Source organism: Diceros bicornis, chromosome 28 (genome assembly GCF_020826845.1).
Source record: "Diceros bicornis minor isolate mBicDic1 chromosome 28, mDicBic1.mat.cur, whole genome shotgun sequence".
Lineage (NCBI taxonomy): Eukaryota > Metazoa > Chordata > Mammalia > Perissodactyla > Rhinocerotidae > Diceros > Diceros bicornis.
The window spans coordinates 25,208,228-25,230,912 of NC_080767.1; positions in this window are offsets into that span (position 1 = coordinate 25,208,228).

Sequence of the window (22,685 nt, forward strand, 5' to 3'; positions counted from 1 at the left end):
AGCCTGAAAAGGAATGAAGTATCAACGTCTGTTACAACATGGATGAGCCTTGAAAACATCATGCTAAGTGAAAGAAGCCAGTCACCAAAGACAATTATTATGACTCCATTCATATGAAATTTCCATAATAGGCAAATCTATAGAAATAAAAAGATTAGTGGTTTCCAGGGGTTGGAGGAAGGAGGGAATAGGAAGTGATGAGTGACTTTAATGAATATAGGGTTTGTTTCAGGGGTGATTAAAATGTTCTAGAATTAGATGATGACAGGTTTACAACACTGTGAATATTTTAAAAGACACTGAATTATACACTTTAAAATAGTTAAGTGGTAAATTTTTTGTGTGTGTGTGAGGAAGACTAGCTCTGAGCTAACATCCATTGCCAAACCTCTTTTTGCTGAAGAAGATTGGCTGTTAGCTAACATCTGTGCCCATCTTCCCCTATTTTGTATGTGGGATGCTGCCACAGCATGGCCTAATGAACGGCGCATATGTCCACGCCTGGGATCCGAACCCACAAACCCCAGTCTGCCAAAGTGGAGCACGCAAACTTAACCACCATGCCACCGGGCCAGCCCCAAAATGGTAAATTTTATATTATGTGAATTTTATCTCAATAAAAAAATAGGGAAAAAATCTACCAAAAAATTTTGTGCCCTCACTCCCCCAAGTTGAAAGCAGAAGCAATTCTGTTGGAAATAGAATTGGGAGGATGTCTTAGCTCAGCCTTACTCTTGTTCCCAAGAGTGACCCCTGAGGTCCTTTCCAGAACCCTGAGGGACTCTGAGGAGCCGGTTTGAAACCCGCTGCCTTACACTGTCTTCACAAAGTGACCTCGTCTGCCCTGGTGTATTGTAGGCCTGAGTGGCCTTCTTCCAGGAGCAGGGTCCCTGAATAGCAAGCACGGTGTGCTGCTCCAACACAGTCCCTGCTTTCCCTCTCCAGCTCTTCCAGGTACTCCAGATTCTAACAGCTCTCTCCCTGGCACCAGACTCCTCACACATTCGGGAGCCAAGTTTTTATACCACCCACATCCACCATGAAAGGCCAGCCATGAGGACATGGGAGAAGCAGCATGTTCTGCTAGAAAGTTTACTCCCCAACCTTGAATCCCCTCTGCAGCAATGCACACGCACACACACATTTCACACTCGTATGTAAGGTATGTGGTTTGCTCAGGCCAGGGGCTGCGTTGGCCAGAAACGTCCAGTTGAACCTGCCGCAATCTCAGAATATTTTGAGAGTTGATCATAGCAGACCCACTTATTTACTTCATGTTCTGACTTGGCTTTTTTTTACAGTGATTTACTTGCCCCCCACCTGCATGTCTCTGGTTTCATGGCAGACACAGCGCCATCATCTCTGACCCCATTTTTGTCTGTTACTCATGTCTGCAATTTGTGTAGTCTCTCCTTCTAGTATCTGACTCTGTTGGCTCTAGGGAGCAGCCTGGATAGAGGCAGCTCGGAGCCCCAGGCTCCATCTATGCCAAGTCACCAAGAAGGGACCCACAGTGCTGTTTCCCACTTCTTTTCTTATGCTTTTTTCTCTAATTGACACACTCTGCCCTCCTCTTTTCACCAGAATAACTCACTCATATATAAAAGACTTAGCTCAGCTCCAGTAAATGGAGGCCTGGGTGTATATGGAAAGATTCATCTCACCTCCCACTCTACATACATAAAAAATGTTAGATAAAATATAATAAAAAGTAAATAATGGATAGCCAATCTTAAAGCACAGAGAGGGAAATCCACAATGCCAGCATTGAGAAGGGACCTGGAGTTGGAGCTCTGACTCTAAACTCATTCCTGACTCACAGGGGTGGGGGCAGGTTATATAAATGAACATGGTTTCTGCTGACCTGGATGAAATGAAACTTTAAACAGACAGGAGCCTTTAAGAGTACCCTATCTATGGGTATTTTACCACTGGCTTCCACTCTCAGGGCCATAAGTGGAAATCAGAACCCTGTAAGAAGTCAGAATCCTTGGCCAAAGCCAAATATATTTGTAGAGTTAAAATTTACATAATCTTTGAGGTGTTAAGACTTCAAAATAAAAAATTAATATAAAAAAAACTAATCTCAAACTAAGTCATAGGGATGCTTCCATGAGACAAAACACAAGTGACTCCACATACCCACCCCTACTGAGATGACTTCCTGGTAAAAATTATGTACCACACAAAGAAACAAGCCACAAAGGAGAGTCAGCCTATGAAGCAAATGGAAAAATTCACACTGAATGAACCAGATAATTGGACAATCTGAAAGAGATTTTAAAGTAAGTATATTTAAAGTGGGAAAAAGAGATAAATGGATGTAGTATACATAAGTCAAGAACAACAGAATATGGAAAAATAATAGGTGGATTTTTAAAAAGAATTAAATAGAAATTAATGTATTTGTATACATTAAAAACACAATTGATGGGTAATACATAAACTAGAAGAGAAGAGAATTAGTGAACTGGAATAAAGCTTTGAGGAAATTACCCAAAATGCAGTTCACGGATATAAGGAGAAGAAAGATAAATTTAGACCCAGAGGGTAGACTAAGAATATCCAGCATGCAGCTAACAGAGAGAATGCAAATCCAGAAGAGAGTGAGATTCATAGAAAAATTGGCTAAATTTTTTCTAGTTTTTTTTATTGCAATAAGAACCTCATAACATAAAATTCACTGTCTTAGCCATTTTTAAGTGTACAGTTCAGTGGTGTTAAGTATATTGACATTGTTGTGAAACAGAACTCCAGAACTTTTTCATCTTATAAATCCGAAACTCTACACTCATTAAACAACAACAACTCATTTCCCTTTCCTCCCAGGCCCTAGGAACTACCATTCTACTTTCTGTTTCTATGAATTTGACTATTTTATATACCTCATATAAGTTGAATCATACAGTGTTTGCCCAGTTTTAAAAACAGATCAAAGCAACATTGAGGGTCCTAGATAAGATAAATAAAAACAAATCTATACCCAAGATATTTTGTATCAATATGATCAAATATAAAAGATAAATTCTTTAAAGCTACAAAAAAGGAAAGAAAGATTGCCAGAACGAGAGAACTATGAGCCCGACCACTGTCAACCTAACATTCTATACCCAGCTTAATCTATCATTTGGAAGTAAGATTAAAATGAAGACATTTTCAGACAGAAAAAAGACTGAAGTAATTGGTCTACTCACTGCCTTTCCAGAAGGACTATTAAAGGATGAACTGGAGTAAAAAGAAAACTGAACCTAAATGGAAAGCATGAGATGCAGGAAGCAATGTTGAATAAACAGTATTAAGCATACTGTTAACACTAAATAAATACAAACTTCAAATACATACATACATCTATGTGTGTATACACATACACACACACTAATAATGGAAGGGTTTTCAAAAGGTGGAAATAAAATATTTGCCAATTACATGGGATATAGGGTAAGGTAGTTCATAGTTACAGGGTTCTATGTGCCTCACAATATTCATGCAGAAAAGAGAAATGATTAATTTTAAACTTATTAAATATAGAATGCTTATTTAAAATTTAAGAGTAATCTGTAAATTAATCCAAATAGAATGTACAACTTCCCATTTTAAAAAGCGAAAATAAAGATAAATTTTTAATTTACTAGAAGGCAGGAAAGGGGTCAAAAGGAAGCCAAAATAAGGCACAGCAATTGGATGCCACCTAGCCATGGAAATAAATGTCTAGATCTGCATGTATTAGCATGGGTAGATCATAAAAATATAATATTCAGAGTAAAAGAGAAAGTTGACAAAGTTTATGAATGGGATTAACATATGTACCTCTTATAGCACGTGAAATCATGACATATGTTGTTCGTGGATATGTACAAATACAAAAATATGATTGTGAAGTGCTAACACCATCACCAGGCTAAGAGTTGCTTCTGGAGATAAAAGAAAGAGTATAGAATTGCAAAGCCCCGCAAAAAAGTCTCTACTATACTGGTAACCTTTAATTCTGTGTAAATTTTGAAGCTTCTATGAAACAATATGGGTATTAGTTAAATCCAGGTGGGGAGTATGTGAGTCTTTTATGATATCGTATTATTCTTGTACATTTTGATAGATTTGAAATATTTCATACCTACAAAAAGGTTCAGCTCAGGATGCCCCTCTCCCAGGAAGCCCTCACAGGCCCTCTATCTCTAGACCACATCTGATACTCTCCCCTGTGGTCTCACAGTTCCATGCAGTTACCCTATCCCAGCACCCATCATATAAGGGCTTAGGTGGTATTCTCCAGAAGCAGAGCCTGAGACAGGGGTTTGAGTCCATGTGATTTACAGAGGGAGAATTCTTCAGTAAAAACCTGCAAGGGAGGGACTAAAGCAGAGTAAGGAAGGGAAAAGAGCCAAGCATAGATGTGGTCTGAGGCACAGCCTAACCTTGGCCCAATCCACAGGATGGGACTCTGGGGCAAAAACCACAACCACAGGATGGTCCCTCCTTGAGGTAGGGTGGCTGCCTTTCATACCTCAGTATCCACTTGACTGTGGGCTGCCCAATGGTGGAGGTGGGTGGCTCAACTGCAGTTCTCTCAACAAGAAGAGGGGCTCCTTGTGAACTCTGGCAGCCAATACTCACAATAGGTAGAGCTCACTGCACTGATCGTGTAAATGATGTCTGAGTGGGGTACCAAAGAGCCTCTACGACACCTATGTCATCCTTATGTGCTCACCTTCTTCTCTACTTTCCAGATTGCGTGACCCTTAAATCAGGGGTTGGGTCCTACTCAGTATTCTGGCCTCCAGGCTGAGCACAGTGCCTGCATAGAGTAGACTCTAACACACATTTAATGAACTGAAATGAACCTGGAAGAAAATGATCTAGCAATGCTAAAACGGGAAAGTCAACAAGAAAAAGGCCAAAAGTCTGTTCTTGCTTCTGTCTTCTTGAGCCCATTGGTGGAGTGCTGACTTGTTGATTTTCTGACAAAGAGAAATGCATGCAGGCATCCATTCATCAAGCATTTATTCAACTTCTACTATGTGCCAGACACTGAGGATCAAAAGCTGTATATATTATGTTTATGTCCTTGAGGAGGTTACATTATAATCAAATGAGAAAGGCAATTAATTCCTCTCAACTTATATTTACGGAGGGCCCAGCTTCTAGGATCTGTGGGAGATACCAGGCTGAATAATTGATGCTGCCTGCCCATAAGCCCTTACACTTCAGAAAGGGAAACAGGAATGCACATAAAATATCTGATATCAGATAAGCTATTATAAGTGCAGTAACTTGAGTTCAACTGTGTGATATATGTTCAATATGATATATAATTCATTCATTCATTCAATTATTCATTTGTTCATTTCTCCTTTGAGCAAATATTTAACAAGGGCCTATTGTGTACTAAATACTGAGAGGCATTGGGTATGGAGTGTTGAACAAGACACCATCGTTCATAAATTTACAGATTACAGACTACTAGGAAAGACAAACATTCTAGAGTTACTCATACGTAAATATATGATTTGCAAATTTCCGTTAAGTCTATGAATTAAGAAAACCAAGTGCTATGAAGCAAAGTCATGGAAGATACCTTGATTTGGTTTTAGGAGTTATGAAAAGCATCTCAAATGAATTGACTTTTTTGTTTGTTATAAATGGAGAATTAGGACAAGCAAGCAAAGAGTGAGGAAAAGAGCATTCTGGATGTAGAGAAAGAATTACAAAGTTTCTGTTGTTGGCTGGCATTTAGCACAGGATTAGAGTGAGCTGGAGAACGGCTGGAGTGAGAGGGCCTGATTGTGCATGACTTTGTAGACCTCGTTAAGATATTTGAATTTCATTCCAAATGTAAAAGGAGGCCACCAGAAAGTTTAAGCAAAGGAGTGACATGGTCTGATTCGTGTTTTGAAAAGAATTAGTCTACTAGAGTGGAAAATGGGTTGGAGGCAAACAAGGGTGGATATGAGAAGAAAAGATAAACAGGTGTCCAGTAGGGAAATGATAGTGGCTTAAAGTTGGCATGACAGATTCAACACATATGTTGAGGGTTGGATGGACAAAGCTGGGTGATGGATTGGATATGAGGGGTGAAAGAGAGGAAGATATAAGAATGATTCCAGATTTCAGGCTTGAGCAACTGGGTAGATGAAAGGACTGTTAACTAAGAGGCAGGAGAAGGGAGTAGAGATTAATTCTGACTAAGAGAACTCAGGAAGGCCTCTAGGGGTAGGTAATATCTGGACGGGAGTCATAAAGGAGGACATTCAAAAAGATTTATATGGGGAAAGGGGGTTGTTCTAGGCAGAGAGAACAAAGTGAACAAAAGCCTGGGGATGAAAGAGTGCATGGTTCAGAGAGTGGTGGTAAAAGAGGATGGCTGTCTATGCAAAGTCTCACAGTGCAGGATGTTGTTATCAGGCTATGAGATTGAAAAGCTAAGTAGACATGGGAAGCAAAGTCTTTGAAATTAATCAGTATAAAAAGATAATCTTTGGAGGTTTTCAGGCAGTGGAATAACATGTTCAGACCTGCATTTTTTTAGGAAGATCTCCAGAATTTCTGGAGGTCTGTCAGAGAGAAAAAATAGTTGGTGTTGGAGAAAGAGACGTTTTGGGAAAATTGAAATATATGCAATCTTTTTTTAGCATCTCTAACAGATCAGTTTAAGAATATGAGCATGCATTATGTATAATTTGGGTTGTTTTTTAAAAGGATCATGTTTCATGTTTGTTATATATAGAGCTGCTAAGACTTGGACAACTCTTAGAATAGATTTTATTTTCCCTTTAGGATGGAGGTGGGGGTGTGCTGGCGACCCATTGGTCAACAATACTGCTTTGTCAAATCTTGTCATTTCCAACTTGAACTTTCATATCTCTTTTATAATTCAAAGAAGAAAGGCTGATTTTGTTTTTGTTTTTGGATGGCCTGCTCTATTACCTACTAAAGCATTCTTTGGACCAAAAAGCAACTGAAAAAAATATGTATAACTGGAGAATTATGGGACAGCGTGTACTATTCATGGTGTGGGGTTATAAAAAAAGATGTAAAAATAACTTTCCTATTTATGCTTTCTTGGTACTTTATACATTTTCTTAAAATCAAAGCAGTGTCCTTGATCAAGAATCAGTAAACTTTTTCCAGGAAGGGCCAGATAATAAATATTTTAGGCTTTGTGGACTATACCGGCGATGTTGCAACTATTCAACTCTGCCTTGTAGTGCAAAAGCAGCCATAAATGATATGTAAACAAATAATCACAGCTGTGTTCCAATAAACTTTATTTACGAAAACAAGTGTTGAGCCATGTTTTGTTGACCCTTGCCCAAGACTCCCAAATCTGATAATATCATAAGGGTATTTTTTTGGCTACTCTTTAAAAATGTCTATGTTTGCCTTTGTATATCTTTTGTAGTTTACAGAATATCACTGTATCTCATTTGTCACTTCACTTACAAACGTTGCTCAGTTTATCTACTCATAAACAGTAGAGCTAGTACTCAAGAGAAACGATCCCTCAGTACGGAAGCCCTTTATCTTACTCAAAGTTACAAAAATTTATTCCCATATTCTAACTTATTTTTGTACCCCCCACTTTTGATTTGTCTGAGCATTTGCTTTTAAACCTTATGTTTGATGACTCATAAAATTTTCTTCTTGGATAAAATTTTCACTCACCCTAAGAGAGTATGGAAGAGAAGTTTCAGGAGGGGAAAGAGGAAAATGAACAAGAATGCAGTGATGAGGATAAAAAGGAGGATGCACTGCATTTTTTTGTTTTTTGCTTAGAACTCATGGGCCAGGATCTGTGCTAAAATGTTGCAAACACTGTTTAATTCCCCCCAACAACCCTATAAAGTTGGTTATGATCACCATTTAAACATTGGCAAGAAAACTTTTAGGTTAAGTTTCTCAACAAGCAGACACTGGGACAAGGATTTGAATGCAAATAGTCTATCTGGGAAGCAATCCCAGGAAACAAGGTGAGGGAGTGAATAAATGGTCCAGGAAAGGAGGAAAGCCAATAGTGGATGCACTGAAGGGACAACTGACACTCAGCTCCTCTGGGGACACTTTTGGAGACAGGGTAGAACACATCTCATAACTATTCCACCAAGGAGTAAGGAAGCTGGGATATTTAACCGCCAACTCCCATTCCCTGTTGGTTAAGTTTGCTCCTGGGGTCATTAACCCCTTGGATCTTCCATCTTGCCCCACATGTGGATTGACACCATTCTTGAAGCCAGAGAAAGCCTGTAGGGAGAGACAAACAGGTGCCAGAGCAGGAAACCGATGGTGTGTACAGAAATTGTCCACTGAACCTTCAGAACCTCTGGTGTGGGCCACTGAGATATGGGTGGGGCACCAACAGTATATGTTACAGACCAAGTCTCTAATGTGTGCATGATGCTATTTTTCTTTATTCACACTCATTATTTATTCCTCTTTTGTTCCCATTCAACACCATTATCACTTCTAGAGCTAAAGGGAAGGCTGGGGCCAATCTCCGTGAAGGGGCTTTAACTAATAATTCTTGTAATTTTTCCAAGAGCTCTCTCTTGTCAGTATGTCAGAACTCACTCTTAACACAAAGACTCCAGTTTGCATTCACTCTGGCATGATGCAGTTTTAGTGGGAAAGAAATCAAAGCGAAGTAGTCACAGTCCACTAAATCATCCCCAACCAGTCGTTTACCTGCATGGAATACAGATGCAGGATTTACTAAGTAGCCAACATCTGTAGATAGTGTGGTTCACCAGTCTAACAATGGCTGTTTTAACAGCAGTGGGAGAATGCTCTTCATTTGCAAACTTAGAGGCATACACCGAGGTATGGAGAAAAAAAGTGTTTAGAGAAAAATATTAAGTTCTTTATAAAGTATTAGCTAGTATCATTGTCATAGATTTAAAAAAATAACTAACTAGTTTTTAACATACCCTCTCCTGCTTTAGATCCATCTTCCTGAGTTGTAGTAAGCGGGAGATTGATTTAATTATAGCATAGGAGTTAACATATGGGAAAGGCATGGGACCTTGTTTCTATGTTCCTCCAGAGGGCGGATCCAGAACTGATGGCTTGGGGGAAATTCCAAGAAATGATTGAACTCAATATGAGGAAGAATTTTCTGGCAGTTAGCACAATCTAAGACTAAAGCTACACTGCTTTGTGAAGCAATAAACGTCCCACCACTGAAGGTGCTGGTTTCCAATTTGCTGCAGCCATAGTAGTGGGAGTTCTGGCATGGGGTGAAAGCAGGGAAGAGATAATCACTATAGTTTCCTGGAAATAACAGTCTCTGGTGTCCAATAGCCTGGGTTCAATCTCTGTTCTGTTAATGTTACTCTAAGCTTTAGTTCTCTAACCTGTAAAATGGGGATAATGATAGTATATTTTCATAGGTTTGTTCCATGAATTTACTAAGATTATGTACATAAAGTGCTTAGCACAGTGTCTAGACATAGTAATCATTAATTTGATATTGTTGTTTGTTGTTATTAAGGAGCTCATAACAAGGTAGGGATTTGCACAGAAATTCTCTTGGAAAAACATACTGAGTGCTCTCTTTTTCTTAGGCTGGAGACAGATGCTGAGATACAGAAATGGATACATCAGGTTCTTTCCCATAAGGAACCTCCAGTATGCATGTGCTTGTGCACAGGAATCTGCTAAGGATTAATTAGTCCAGGGAGACCTGCCCACCTGGGTCTCAGGGACTGACACATCTCGCTGAAGCCCAGCAGCTCTGCCTGGGAGAGAGGTTGTCTCATGGCTGATGGAAATAGGTGAGCCACTTGGTCCTGTAGCATTTCTAGAGGGGTAACAAGCAAGCACAGTAAACTCCAGAGGGCTGAGGGAATCAGATAAACAAGTCCCAAGTGTTTATCCAGGAAAATCAAAATAAATGGTAAGTTGGCCTTATGGGTAAAAAGAACTCTCAAAAAGTCAGCCTGTCAATATACATAAGGGGTAGCTTGTTCCAGGCCCATGAAGACAGTAATCGAGAAAAAAAAGAGCTATGAAAAACTACAATTTCTTGAGCATTTACTAAATATCAGGCATTGCCCTACATACTTCATACGCATTAAAGTATTTAATCTGTTCAGTAGCCTTATGAGATAGGCGCTACCATTATTATATCACCACTTTATAAAGGAGAAACTGAAGCTTGAAAAGGTTGAACTACCTACCTGGGGTCATAGGTACACAGGTGGGGAGCCTTCCAGGCTAACCATTTACCCAAGAAGGAAAGATTATTGGAGAAACATCCATTTGCTAGCCATTTTCCCTAATCCAGAATGAGACTGACTGTGGCTTCTTGATTTTGTGGGGACAGCTGAGTGTTCTGAACCTGAGATCTGCTTCTAAGTTATTTTTGCCATCTGTATTTCCTCGTTGTAACCTGGAATCACATCTGTGGGCAAAATTGCTTTGAGACGAATAGTATGAAATGGGGAACAAGGAACAAGAACAGAAGTGGCAGTTGCCATGGAAATGCAAGAGTCTTTGTACAGCCCAGTTCTGGGAGGTAACACTCATAAAGGTGTGTGAAATGGAAACATTCTCCTGTGACAGTATGTGAAGAAACGATGATCACGAGGAAGAACTCTTCTCCACAAGCAGTGGTTGGTTGGGCTGACCCAGGTCGGGGCATAGAAATAGCCCAGCATTCATAGGTCCAAATTCTACCTGATTTCCTAGCTGTGTGATCTTGGACAAGTCATTTAACCTCTCTTGATTTCAACTTCCTTTTAGGTAACAATGTCTACTTTATAGGATCGCTGTAAATATTAAATGAGTTAATGATGCAAAGTGTTGAACATTAAGTCAAATATTCCAGACTATTATTGATATCTGGCTTTCTGTGTGACCTTGGGTTTATTCTACTTGTCTTGATTGAGGTTTATCCAACGTGAAAAATGGGCCAGAACTCAGCTTCTTCTGAGTTGGCAGCAGAGCAAAGGTGGAAATAGTTACTCTGCCAATCTCAGCTAGGTCTGACCTTGTGGAAAACAAACAAACAGAATCTTATTCCAAATCCCCACAGGAATAGCATGTATAGGGGTCATTCTTGCTCTGCCAACTATTGGCTTTCTTTCCTGGACATTTAAAAAAATATTTCACTGGTAAAACAAAGCCCACTGGTGTCCAGCAGAAAAGCAGAAAGCAAAAGGATGCTTTGACTCTCCTCTCCCTTATTACTAATGCTTATCCAGGCCTGTTGATGAGAAAACAGTGTCAGTGTTAGAAGGTTGGCAGCTGCAACAGTAATGATACCTACAGCCTTCCAAAATATTCCAGCCCTAGTCTTGTAAGCAGGGACTGCTTGGAAAACAAGTCTGGACATAAGCCTGATAAAAGGACATTGTGGTTGTATGATAGAGTCTCTCTGTGATGCCTAATGGTACTAAATGGACTGGTATGTGCTACCTGCTCAGATCCTTCATATCTCTACCCTACTCTCTCTTCTTGCAAAACAAAACAAAACAAAACAAAACAAGATTATTTTTTGTTATTATTTTGTTATTATTTGTTAATGTAAAATCATTGAGCTGCCAGCAGATGGATTCTATAGAAGCCATCGTGGCCAGTGGGAGATGACCTCTCCCCTCTTTATTTCATAACTGTGGCATCTCAGACAAATGACTGCGTCCTTGGGGTTTCTGTGTCTTCCACTATCAAATGAGGACAATGCTGCCTACCTCGGAAGATCATTATGAGCATAGAGACTTCCCACCAACTTATGAATCAATGAATATGTGTTAGGCATTGTTCTGAGGACTGGGGAGGCAGGGGTGAATAAGACAAAATTGTCATCCTCAAGGATCCTATGTTTCGCAGGGGAGTCAGACAACAAACACATAGCAAATAAGATAATTTCAGCTACTGAGATGAACTATGAAGAAGATAAAACAGAGTCATGTGACATAGAATGACAAGGAATGCTACTTTAGTTACGTAATTAGAGGAGGTCTTTGAAGAGGTGACATTGGAGTTGAGGCATGGATGGTGAGGAGGTGTCAGCTCTGCAAATATCTGAGGGAAGGACATGGTTGGGAGAAGGAATATGTGGAAAAGCCAAGAGATGGAAACGCAATTTGGAATATCTGAGGGTTATGGCTTGTAGTGAACAAAGGAAATGCTGGAGAGAGATGAGAGATCTTATGGCTTTAGCCACAGAGAGTGACTGCCTGACTCTCTCGGCTCCAAAGCCAAAATCTCTGGAGAGAATTCCTGGTTCAGCTTGGGTAAGGTGTGCACTTCTTGACCTGTTGACTCTGGCTGGGGGTCAGGTTTATATCAGAACATGGTAGCTCCAATCGGAAGCTTACAGATGGAGTAAGAGGAAAATGTAGTTCCCAACAAAAATAAATAAATAAACAAACAAACAAACAAATAAATAAATGAGTGTTACTCCTAAAATAAAAGGACAAGGGCTGGTGCTTAAAACGAAAGCTGTTTATTATACCAGGTTCTGTGGTTCCAAAGAAATTTGACCTTCGTTGCTGCCTCTTGAGGTAGATTGGGCAGGTCATCCTATCACCACCTTAGGAAGAGGAACCATGCTAAGGAGACTGAAGAGTCTTGTCCAAGGTTACATAGGCTATAAAAGGTTAAACAAGACAGGAAATCAGATTTCAGGTTGAAATCCTAAGACACTATTTTTTATTTTTTGTTTATCCGTTCATGTTTATTGGATATTTACTATATTCTAGTGTCCGTTGTCCTCCAAAAGGACTTTTTGTTCAAAGAACTTTGGAAAAAACCAACCTAGTATCTTTTTGGAGAGTCTTAAATTATATTAGCATAAAGAAACAAAGCTCTTGCAGCACAGCATTTATTAAAATTTCTTCGATCACTGAACTTGTTTTCTACTATGTGAAATGCTAATCTGCACAATGCCTTCTAGTTATTGATTCAAAAATTATATATCATATATCAGTTGTAAAATACAATGGAAAGAATAAGGAGCTGAAATCAAAACATCTGGTTTAAATCCAACCTCTGCTGGGTGATTTTAGGCAAATCACCTGTTATCTGTACACGGATTTCCTATTTCTTTAGGAATTAAAGAATTAAGAGAATTAGGCTAAATGAGGTTAAAGTCTCTTCCTGCTCTGGTAGTCAGTAATTGTATTTCCATTCCCCAATGCTATAAATGTTACAGACTTAAAGAAATATGGTTCTTGATTTCAAGGAATTTACATTTCATTAGCAAAAGGAGAGTGTGCGCACATACCCACAAACCCGCAGGACCCAGGATCATAAACATGTGATTATATAGTCCTAATTATATACAACCTTGCTTGTCTCAAGGTGAGAGTGAGGATAATGTTGTTTGGTTGTTCTATGAGGAGCACAGCGACAACAGAAAGGTTACATGATTTCCCCAAGGTCACGCTATGTTTAATTGCAATCATTATTGCCACACATGTCCACAGTTTGGGATCTCTACAAATTAACCCATCTTTGGAATAGACTTTACGCTGTTTGCAAAAGTGCAAAATGGAAAAAATAAGAACTAATATTTGTATAACTCTTTACAATTTAAAAAGAGATTTGCTTGGACATATTTCACCCAATCTGGACAGCCTAGTGTACTAAGTGGCAGGGCTGCTTCTGTCCATCTCCATAGTTGTTCATTTCCGTTAGTCTGCCCTCACTGGCCTAGTAAAAACATTGCATTCCTAGAACTGGTGGTCAAACAGGGATGACTCCCTGTCTATATTGAAATCCCAATATTTCAAACCAGAAGGAGAAAAGGTACCATCCCCATTCCCTTTCACCTCCTAATGTGAGTATTTTCTTTCCCAATTTTGTTTTGGCTTTTGGAATATTTGAGATGGAAAGGGAATAAAGGATATTAAAGACATAGCTGATCCTAGTAAATACTTAGGAACTCACTCACCTGGCATTTGCTCCTTGATGGCAGAACATAAAACATGTAAACACCTTAGCTACCACCCTTAGTTTCTAGGAGAAATGATCCTCATAGAGCTATCTGCAAAATAGAATATTACATAAAGAAAACATACTTAGAAGTCAAAAGTCCACAGTTCCTGCAACTTAAGGGTTATGCAGTCTTAGTTGATTTACTTCTTTGAACCTCAATCTCCTAATCTGTGAAATGGGAGTAATTTTGATGTTTTAATAATCAACTGCTATTTTAAAGATTAAACAAAATAATGCTTGAGTGTGCATTTTAATAAAAAAATTATTTTACTGAGCAGGTCAATCATCCTCTTTTTTCTGAGGAAGATTGGTCCTGGGCTAACATCCGTGCCCATCCTGCTCTACTTTATATGGGACGCAGCCACAGCATGGCTTGAGAAGTGGTGCATCGGTGCAAGCCCGGGATCCCAAACTGCGAACCCCGGGCTGCCAAGGAGGAGGGCGCACACTTAACTGCCACGCCAAGGGGCTGGCCCCCCAGTAGTCTAGCTTTTATCTGTCACCATACATATGTGCCCCTTTACCCTTTTCGCCCTCCCCCTACCCCCTTCCCCTCTGATAATCTGTTCTCCTTATCCATGTGTTTGTCTATCTTCTCCATACGAGTGAAATCATAAGGTGTTTGTCTTTCTCTGTCTGGCTTATTTTGGGTAATGTAATACCCTCATGGTCTATCCATGTTGTTGCAAATGGCATCATTTTGTCTTTTTTATGGCTGAGTAGTATTCCATTGTATATATATACTATGTCTTCTTTATCCGTTCATCCACTGATGGGCACTTGGGTTGCTTCCACATCTTGGCTATTGTGAATAATGCTGCGATGAACATAGGGGTGCATATATCTCTTGGAATTGTTGATTTCATGTTCTTTGGATAAATACCCAGTAGTGGGACAGCTGGATCATATGGTACTTCTATATTTAACTTTTTGAGAAATCTCCATACTGTTTTCCATAGTGGCTGCACCAGTTTGCATTCCCACCAGCAGTGGATGATGCTTGAATGTGCGTTTTAATCTCTCATAAGAGATGCACAGATGAGGAAATATTGCTTCGAGAATGAATATTATATGGATAGTGTTCAAGGAAAGTGTTTGTACAAGAGCTCAAATTTTATTGTCACTAGATAAAGAAAGCATTGTTCCTGGGAGTCAAAAACCCAAGAACAGACATAGTTTTGTTCTACAGAATTCTTCTTTGTGACTGTAATTTGTTGAAATGGAATTTGACCCGCATTGAAGAGAAAATGTAGCTAGATGTCGGAGTCAGGATATACAAAAGACAGCAAGCAGTAATGGAGAGGGATGTGAAGGAGAGAGGGAAACAATGGACAAACCAGGATTGTATAGATCAGCCTCCAGGTGAATCAAATCCTTTTCCCAGGAGCTTCCATATTTCCATATGCTATATCTGGGTAAATACACTGTCAGTTGCTAAGGCCATGTGCTCTTCCCTACCTTGTCTCGTGCCCCTTGTCTATTGCCTGTCAGTCACAGCTTCTAAGCCCTGACAGGGGGGAAGTGTTTTGTAGTGTGTTAGCTCTTACACCCAAGGATCTGCAAGCAATGCTATAGCAGCCGCAGGCAGGGTTTGGTGAGCCTCTCCAACTGGGTCCAGATTCCAAATCCTTGCCATGGAAAGAATGCTGGTGTCTTGCAACAGTGTTTAAATTTCACCACCTTTGAGATTTCCAAGGAGAGGACTCCATCCAACTTTGGTATTCTATAAGATAGCGTATATGGACTTTGAGACAGACCTAGGTTTGTCTAAATAAGCGGCCTTGGGAAAATTACTGCACTTTTCTGAATTTTCCCCTCTTTAATCCTACCCTACTTGTCTCAAAGAGTTGTCATAAAAATTATGAAGGTTAACTTGTAAAAGAGATTAGTGACTTGCTAAGGTCACCAGTAAGTCAGCAGCCAAGCCTACATTTAAAATTAGTAATTTTCGCTGTCAGTTTAGCACCCATTTCATTATTTCTTCCAGAGGTCAGTTTGAACCAAGCAGAAGTCTCAGAATGAAAAGGAAACTGCATTTCTGTCAACTAGGACAGTTAGATGTATTTTGAGAATCCCTTCTATGCCCACCAGATAATTGGAACTAAAATATTCTATGGCAAATTGATTGTTTAAAGTTGGGGCTAAAATGCCCACCCCACAAAGGGAAGTGGAAAAACACAAGCTTCCAAGTGCCACTACAGGGTAAGATTTCCACAATGCTGCACGGGTATGGAGGAGGAGGGACACAGACATAGCGTTGCAATCAGGAAGTTAACAAAGCCCTTACTGGCTCGTTTCCCACATCCTAAGAACTTCTATATTGTGTTGAAAGCATGCAGAGTACTTTTTTCTATTTCATCGCAGACTTATTTAAGTAAAAGACAATTAAAGCAAACTGCAAAATGAAATAAAAAATAGACATACAAAATACAAGGACAAATTTTGTTGTGTTAGATTCAACAGAAATAAAATTGCTTTGCCAAATGGTTATAAAAGTTTTCAGAGCCTCTTTCCAAATTTCTATACTTGTGTCATCATAGACAGGTTACAGTCTGTGGACTACACTTTGAATGGTACTGCTCTGTATCACTGCAGAGCAGTAGTGCCTCCCAACATTCTGGACCAGGAGTCCTGGAGGAGCAGGTGTGGGTAATTACAAGATCATTAATATGCTACATGATTTATACATGTGTTATGTTTATTGTCTGCTTCCTCCCTTGGGAATGTAAGCTCCATGCAGGGAGTGATTTTTGTGTATCTTGTACAGTGGATGTCCCCAGAGCTAGAATAGGGGCTGGTACATAGTAGCCGCTCAAAGAATATTTGCATATAAATGTGTGGATGATACAGGGAGGGGTGAGAAGAGGAATAGGGAGCAAAATAAACACACACACACAGACATACACACACACACACACACTTACTTTCCTATGAGGAAAGTTAATATTAAGAAAATTAGCCAACACAACCAATAATCAAACCACGAGTTCACCATGAATTAAATTAATTCTGCAAAATGCTTGACAAAGATTCATAATAAGAATGTGTATTTTGATCACAGAGAAAAAATACTTGAATCACACTAGAAATTAGGAAACAAGCAAAAAAATGAAATGGGAGAATGTGGACATAAAAAAGAACCAATTAGAAAATTTGAAAATTGATATGTTTAAATAGAAAACAAAGAATGAAATAAATCCTAGTTAATAAACAATTAAAAATAGTGATTTGGAATGGAATAATAAGAACCTCACCCAGAATTCTCCAACAGAGAAGCAAATAAGGAAGGAAAAGAAAGAGATATTAAGAATAGCTTGAGAAGCTCCAACTTGGGCCCTTTAAGAGTTCCAGGAGACTTAATGAAGGAAAAAGGAGCAGATATATTTGAAGAGGTAATTACTGGCCTTTTATAGAACTGAAGAAACACAAGTCCACAGATCAGAATATCCAGAGAGAATAATTTGTTGTTGTTAGTGCCTTGAGTGGATTCTGACTCCTGGCAACCCTGTGGACAGCAGAGCAGAACCCTGCCCAGTCTTTTTGCACCATCCTCTTACCTCCCGGCACTGTATCAGACCATGCTCTGCTGCTATTCAGTCTTCATGGTCAAGTTTTTTCAGAAGTGGGTGGCCAGGTAATTCTTCCTAGTCTGTGTTAGTCTAGAAGCTCTGCTGAACCCTGTCTGCCATGGCTGACCCTGCTGGTATTTGAAATCCTGGTGGCATAGCTTTCAGCATCACAGCAACACCATAGTAGGACCACCGACAGTCAGGACAGAGAAGAATAAATGATACCAAATCGACACCCACTTATTGAAAGAAACAGTAGAAGAGCTAAGGGAAAAACACAATCTCAAAAACTACGAGAGAGAAAAGACAGAGTGACCACAGAGTAATAGAATTTAGACTAACTAGAGATTCTCACCACCCGCCCCCTTTGGCATTGAGGATGCCTGAAGACCAAGGGGCAATAATACCTCACTGCATTGTGGGAAGGTGCATATCAACCCAGAATTTTATATCCAGCTAAACTTTTAGTCAAGTTTGAAGGCAGGATAAAGCACTTTTTAGAATGCAAAGATTAAGAGAGGTTAATGCTCTCAGGCTCTTTCTAGAAGAAAAAATACAGGATGCATTTTATGAAAAGGAAATACCCAGATGAAAAGGTGGGATATAAAGAACAATCATAAAAGTTAAAAAAAGAAAATAAAAAAATTTCTGTGAGCACTGAAATTGATAAAATACCAGTACATTTAATTAACTTTGAACTTAAAATTGATAATTATGTTTGTGTGAAAAATGTAAAACAAATGCTAAATAATAATTAGCATAATGGGAGCTAGAGTTTGGCAGTAAATAATGTGTTCTAAGATATTTGCTATGTTCAGGAAAATATTTAAAAATTCTGAATACTTTTAGTCATGGTTAAAATTTTCTAATTATTTATGTATGTGAAAAAAATACACTCCTAAAACATCATTGGGGAATAATAAACATAGAAAAATATATCAATCCTAGCAGAATCGGAAAAAAGGAAGAAAAAAGGTTGAAATAAGTCTAAATATATCTGTAATCACTATTACTGTAAATGAATAAAATTTTCCATTATGAGGTATATTATCAGAATGGATTTTTGAAAATCCAGTTATAATGTTCCTTAAAAGAGAACCATTTAAAGCAAAAATCACACGTTTGAAAAATAAAGTAGATGAAATATTATGCAAGTACTAATGCAATGAAACATAATGAGGCAATATACCAGCAAAATGAAATCCATGGCTAAAACATTACTAGAAAGAAAGAAATATATTACCTAATAGTAAAATAAAAAAATTACTAAGCAAACACAATTTAAAGAATATTGATGCACTTAACAACATACCCTCAAAATATAAAAGTAAAATTGATATTAGTTTTTTGCAAAATTGGCAAACACCCTATCATTAGTGGGAGATTTTAAAATATCTTTGTTAGAAACCCATAGATTATATAGACAAAAATAGTAAATTGAGCTAACAAGCTTTGTCATATACGTGTGTGTAGTTATTCATATATATAAATACACTATACACAAAAATTGGTAATATAATTTTTCTAAAACATGTAAAGTATACTTATATATAACATATCTATCTGTTTGTATATCTATCTATACATATACATTTATGACATATGTGGTCATAAATGTCAAAACATTTTTTTTCTGCAATACAGATAATTTAGATGTTGACAATAAAACAGTAGAAGCACGCTGCTACTTTACATTTGGTAACTAAGATAGGGTAAGAGAAACATTTATTTGAGCAGTGGTTCTCCTATTGACTGAACATTGGAATCATCTAGGGGCACTATAATAAATATTGACGCCCAGATCTCACCCCAGGGAGTCTGATGAAATTGGTCTCTGGAGGGTGTAACTTGGGATGCTAATGTGTAGTCAAAACTGAACTAGGGTCTGGCAATATTTTTACCGTCTATGTGTTCAAGCCTTTAAAGATGATATCACAAAGACAAATGCTTTTGTTTCTCTTCAAGAATTATCAAGATACAATCTTCATTGAAAGCCAAGTGGCTGGTGTTGTAAGTACCACAGCAGCTGTCAAAGTGCCTTCAGTCACTGTGACCAAATTCCTCCATCTGTCCTTTATTTCCTTGGTTTCCTATCAAGCACACATCTTAATTGACCCTTACACAGAAGGCATCTCACTGTGAGCTGCTGTGGTCTCCATGTGTGAAGGGGTCTGAGTCAATCATTTTGCCCATCTTCTCTTGGGAAGCAAAGTAGCAGACACACTGAAGCATCTCTCCTTGGTCTAATAAAAAGGCCAAACGTGATGGAGATGAAATTCTCCCTGAAGATGAGTGAACTGGAGTGAAATCCAAATGTTCTGGAGTTAGCCAAAAGCGAAGATTGATGACTGAGATTTTCAGTAATAGAATTCTATATAGATTGATAAATTGCAAGTAATAACGTATAATGTATGAATATGTGGGCATTGAAATTAAACATATTGGGAACAAGTCCCAGCTCAGTTAATTATGAACTATGTGACAGTGGGCCCATTACCTATTTGTAAAATTTGTGACATTTCAATGAGATGACATAGTAAAGTGCTCAGCTCAGTGTCTGACACATAGTAATTGTGTGGTACGTGGTATCAACTATTATTGTTATTGTTGTAAATACTTAGTAATTTTCCAAAGATACAAACCACAAGGGTCATGCTGGCTGTCAGTTTTTGAAAGCTAATGCATCTTCCTTTCATAAGAGGGGTGATAGGATGGGTCAGGGACTATGAGATATGTCTTAGAAAGTGAGAAATATAAATATATACATCCAGAGAGGGAGAGAGACTTTGGGCATTGAAATACCTCAGCAATACTATTTCCAGGTTTCTATGGACAGTGATGTCCCTTAAGAAAGGGTTACTCTAATGGAGCAAAGTACTCTAAATCTTCAGTGTGGTGACTGGAAATGACACTTTAATCATGCCCTTACCCCAACCAGGGGAACCAAAAAACATTTAAACATAACGTGTCCCAGGGTGTTGAAGCAAAAAGCTGTACGTCTTGTCATCTACTCCCTGGAATTTACATCTCCCTTCCCCAACAAGATGTGGACAGACACTTATAAATTCTGCCACTTCCTTATCTGACATTGCAACTTATATAGTGAGATGTCATGATTTACATGTTTTAATGTGGGCCTAACATTTTACTCTCTTTTCTGAAAATCCATCCACTTTCAAGACTCCATTCTAACTCTTTCTTCCTACTTTGTTATGTTCAAAGTTTTCTCTTTCCTATTTCATAAGATACACAGGACATATCGTTTCCCTCTGCTCTGCATGAAGGCTTGTATCTCACACAAGAACACCTCTTCGTTATGCAAGAAGAATTTGTTGAGTACCTACTGTGTACACTGTGCTATGTGTTAGGGATGTGCGAAGCAAGATAGAGTCCCTGATCTCAAGAAGAACACAGTTTAGCGGAAGAATGATGGAGACAGGTTATGATGGGTATGCAGAAAACAGGAACCCAATGGAGCCTTGAGGCAGGGAAGGCTTTCTAGGATAGGTAAAGTTGGCTTTGAGCTGAAGAATACACACATGTAAGCCAGGTGAAGAGGAGGTGGAAGTGTTCCAAGCAGAAAGAATAGGTCTTCAGAGGTCCAGAGAGGAGGTAATGAAGTAGATTTTCCAGCATAGGACCATCTATGAAGGCCATTTGATGCAAAGGTGAGGTGTTTAGGCCATATCTTGAAGATAATGAAACACTATTAGAGCTGTGCTGTCCAGTAAGGTAGCCACTAGAGTCATGAAACTACTGAGCATTTGAACTATGACAAGTCCTAATTGAAATGTGCTGAAACTAAAATGTACACTGAATTCAGAGACTTACTACTAGAAAATAATATAGAATATCTCATTAATAATTATTATATTGAATACATATTAAAATGATAATATTTTTTATATATTGAATTACATAAAACTATTATTAAAATTAATTTCACTTGTTTGTTTTTACTATTTAAAATATGGCTATTAGGAAAATTAAAATTATATATGTGGCTTGCTTTATATTTCTATTGAACAATGCTTCATTAGAGACTTTTAAAAGACAAAATATGTGATCATCTTTAACAATATTTTTCAGAGATGGATATTTCCTTAATATGACAAATATTCTGCTTAATGGAAATACTAAACACTAAAAGCGCTTCCATTAAAGTTAGAAATAAAGAACTCACCATCAGGATGAGAAGGAGGAAGTCAAGATGGCGGTGTAGGCAGACTCTGAACTCATCTCCTCCCGCGGACACAGCCAATTTACAACTACTCGTGGAAAAATTACCCCTGAGACAGAACTGAAAACTGGAGAAGAGGAACTCCTGCAACAAAGGACAATCCTAATTGAGGTGGAAGAGGCAGAAATTCCCTTCTGGAGAGGAAAAATGCCGCCTTCACAAGCCGCAGTGCCTCATGGCCGCCTGGAAGCAGCCCACAGGTACGCAGCCCTGCCTGGAGGCACGGGGCCCTGAGCCGGGAGTGCCCCCGCTGGGGGCATTTTGTGGACCCAGCACAATCGAGACTAGTGGCATAATATCTGACTTTGCCTGCTACTAAAACATTGGGGAGTACCCCCAGAAAAGCTGGTTCACAAAGAAATTAAAACAGGCTCTTAAAGGGCCCATGCGCAAACTCACCCGTTTCAGAAAGCAACGGTAAAATCACCAGAAAGAAAGGTGCACAGTGCTTTGGTGAAAAGAGACTCACCTGATAGGCCCTGAGTGCATCTCTTTGAGAGGTGAGACCTCTCCAGGACTGGGACATTGGTGGCGGCCATTGTTGTGGCCTGGTGTGGGCGTGCTGACACAGATGCCATTGGAGTTCTCCCTGAGGCCTGCTAGCCCAGGGTCTGCCCCACCCGCTAGAGCACCTATTTAATCCAGCTCAGCCAGGGCAGGCAGCCCACCCTAGAGACTGGCCCCACCCAACAACAAGCCCTCAGGCAACTTGTGGGCCTGCATATATTGGTGACTGGATTCTCTGCAGCCTGGCAACTGAGCCCACTTCAGTGGGGCAGGGCGTGCACAAGGAGCTGGTGGAGAGCATGGGGCGGTGGTGGAGTGTGTGGGGCTCCCTCCGTGGAGAGACTGGGTCCACTTCAGGAGGTCAGGTCACGCACACGGGGCAGGACTGTGTTGACTGTGTGTGTGGACCTGTGGGCGGAAGGGCTTGTCAGCTGCAG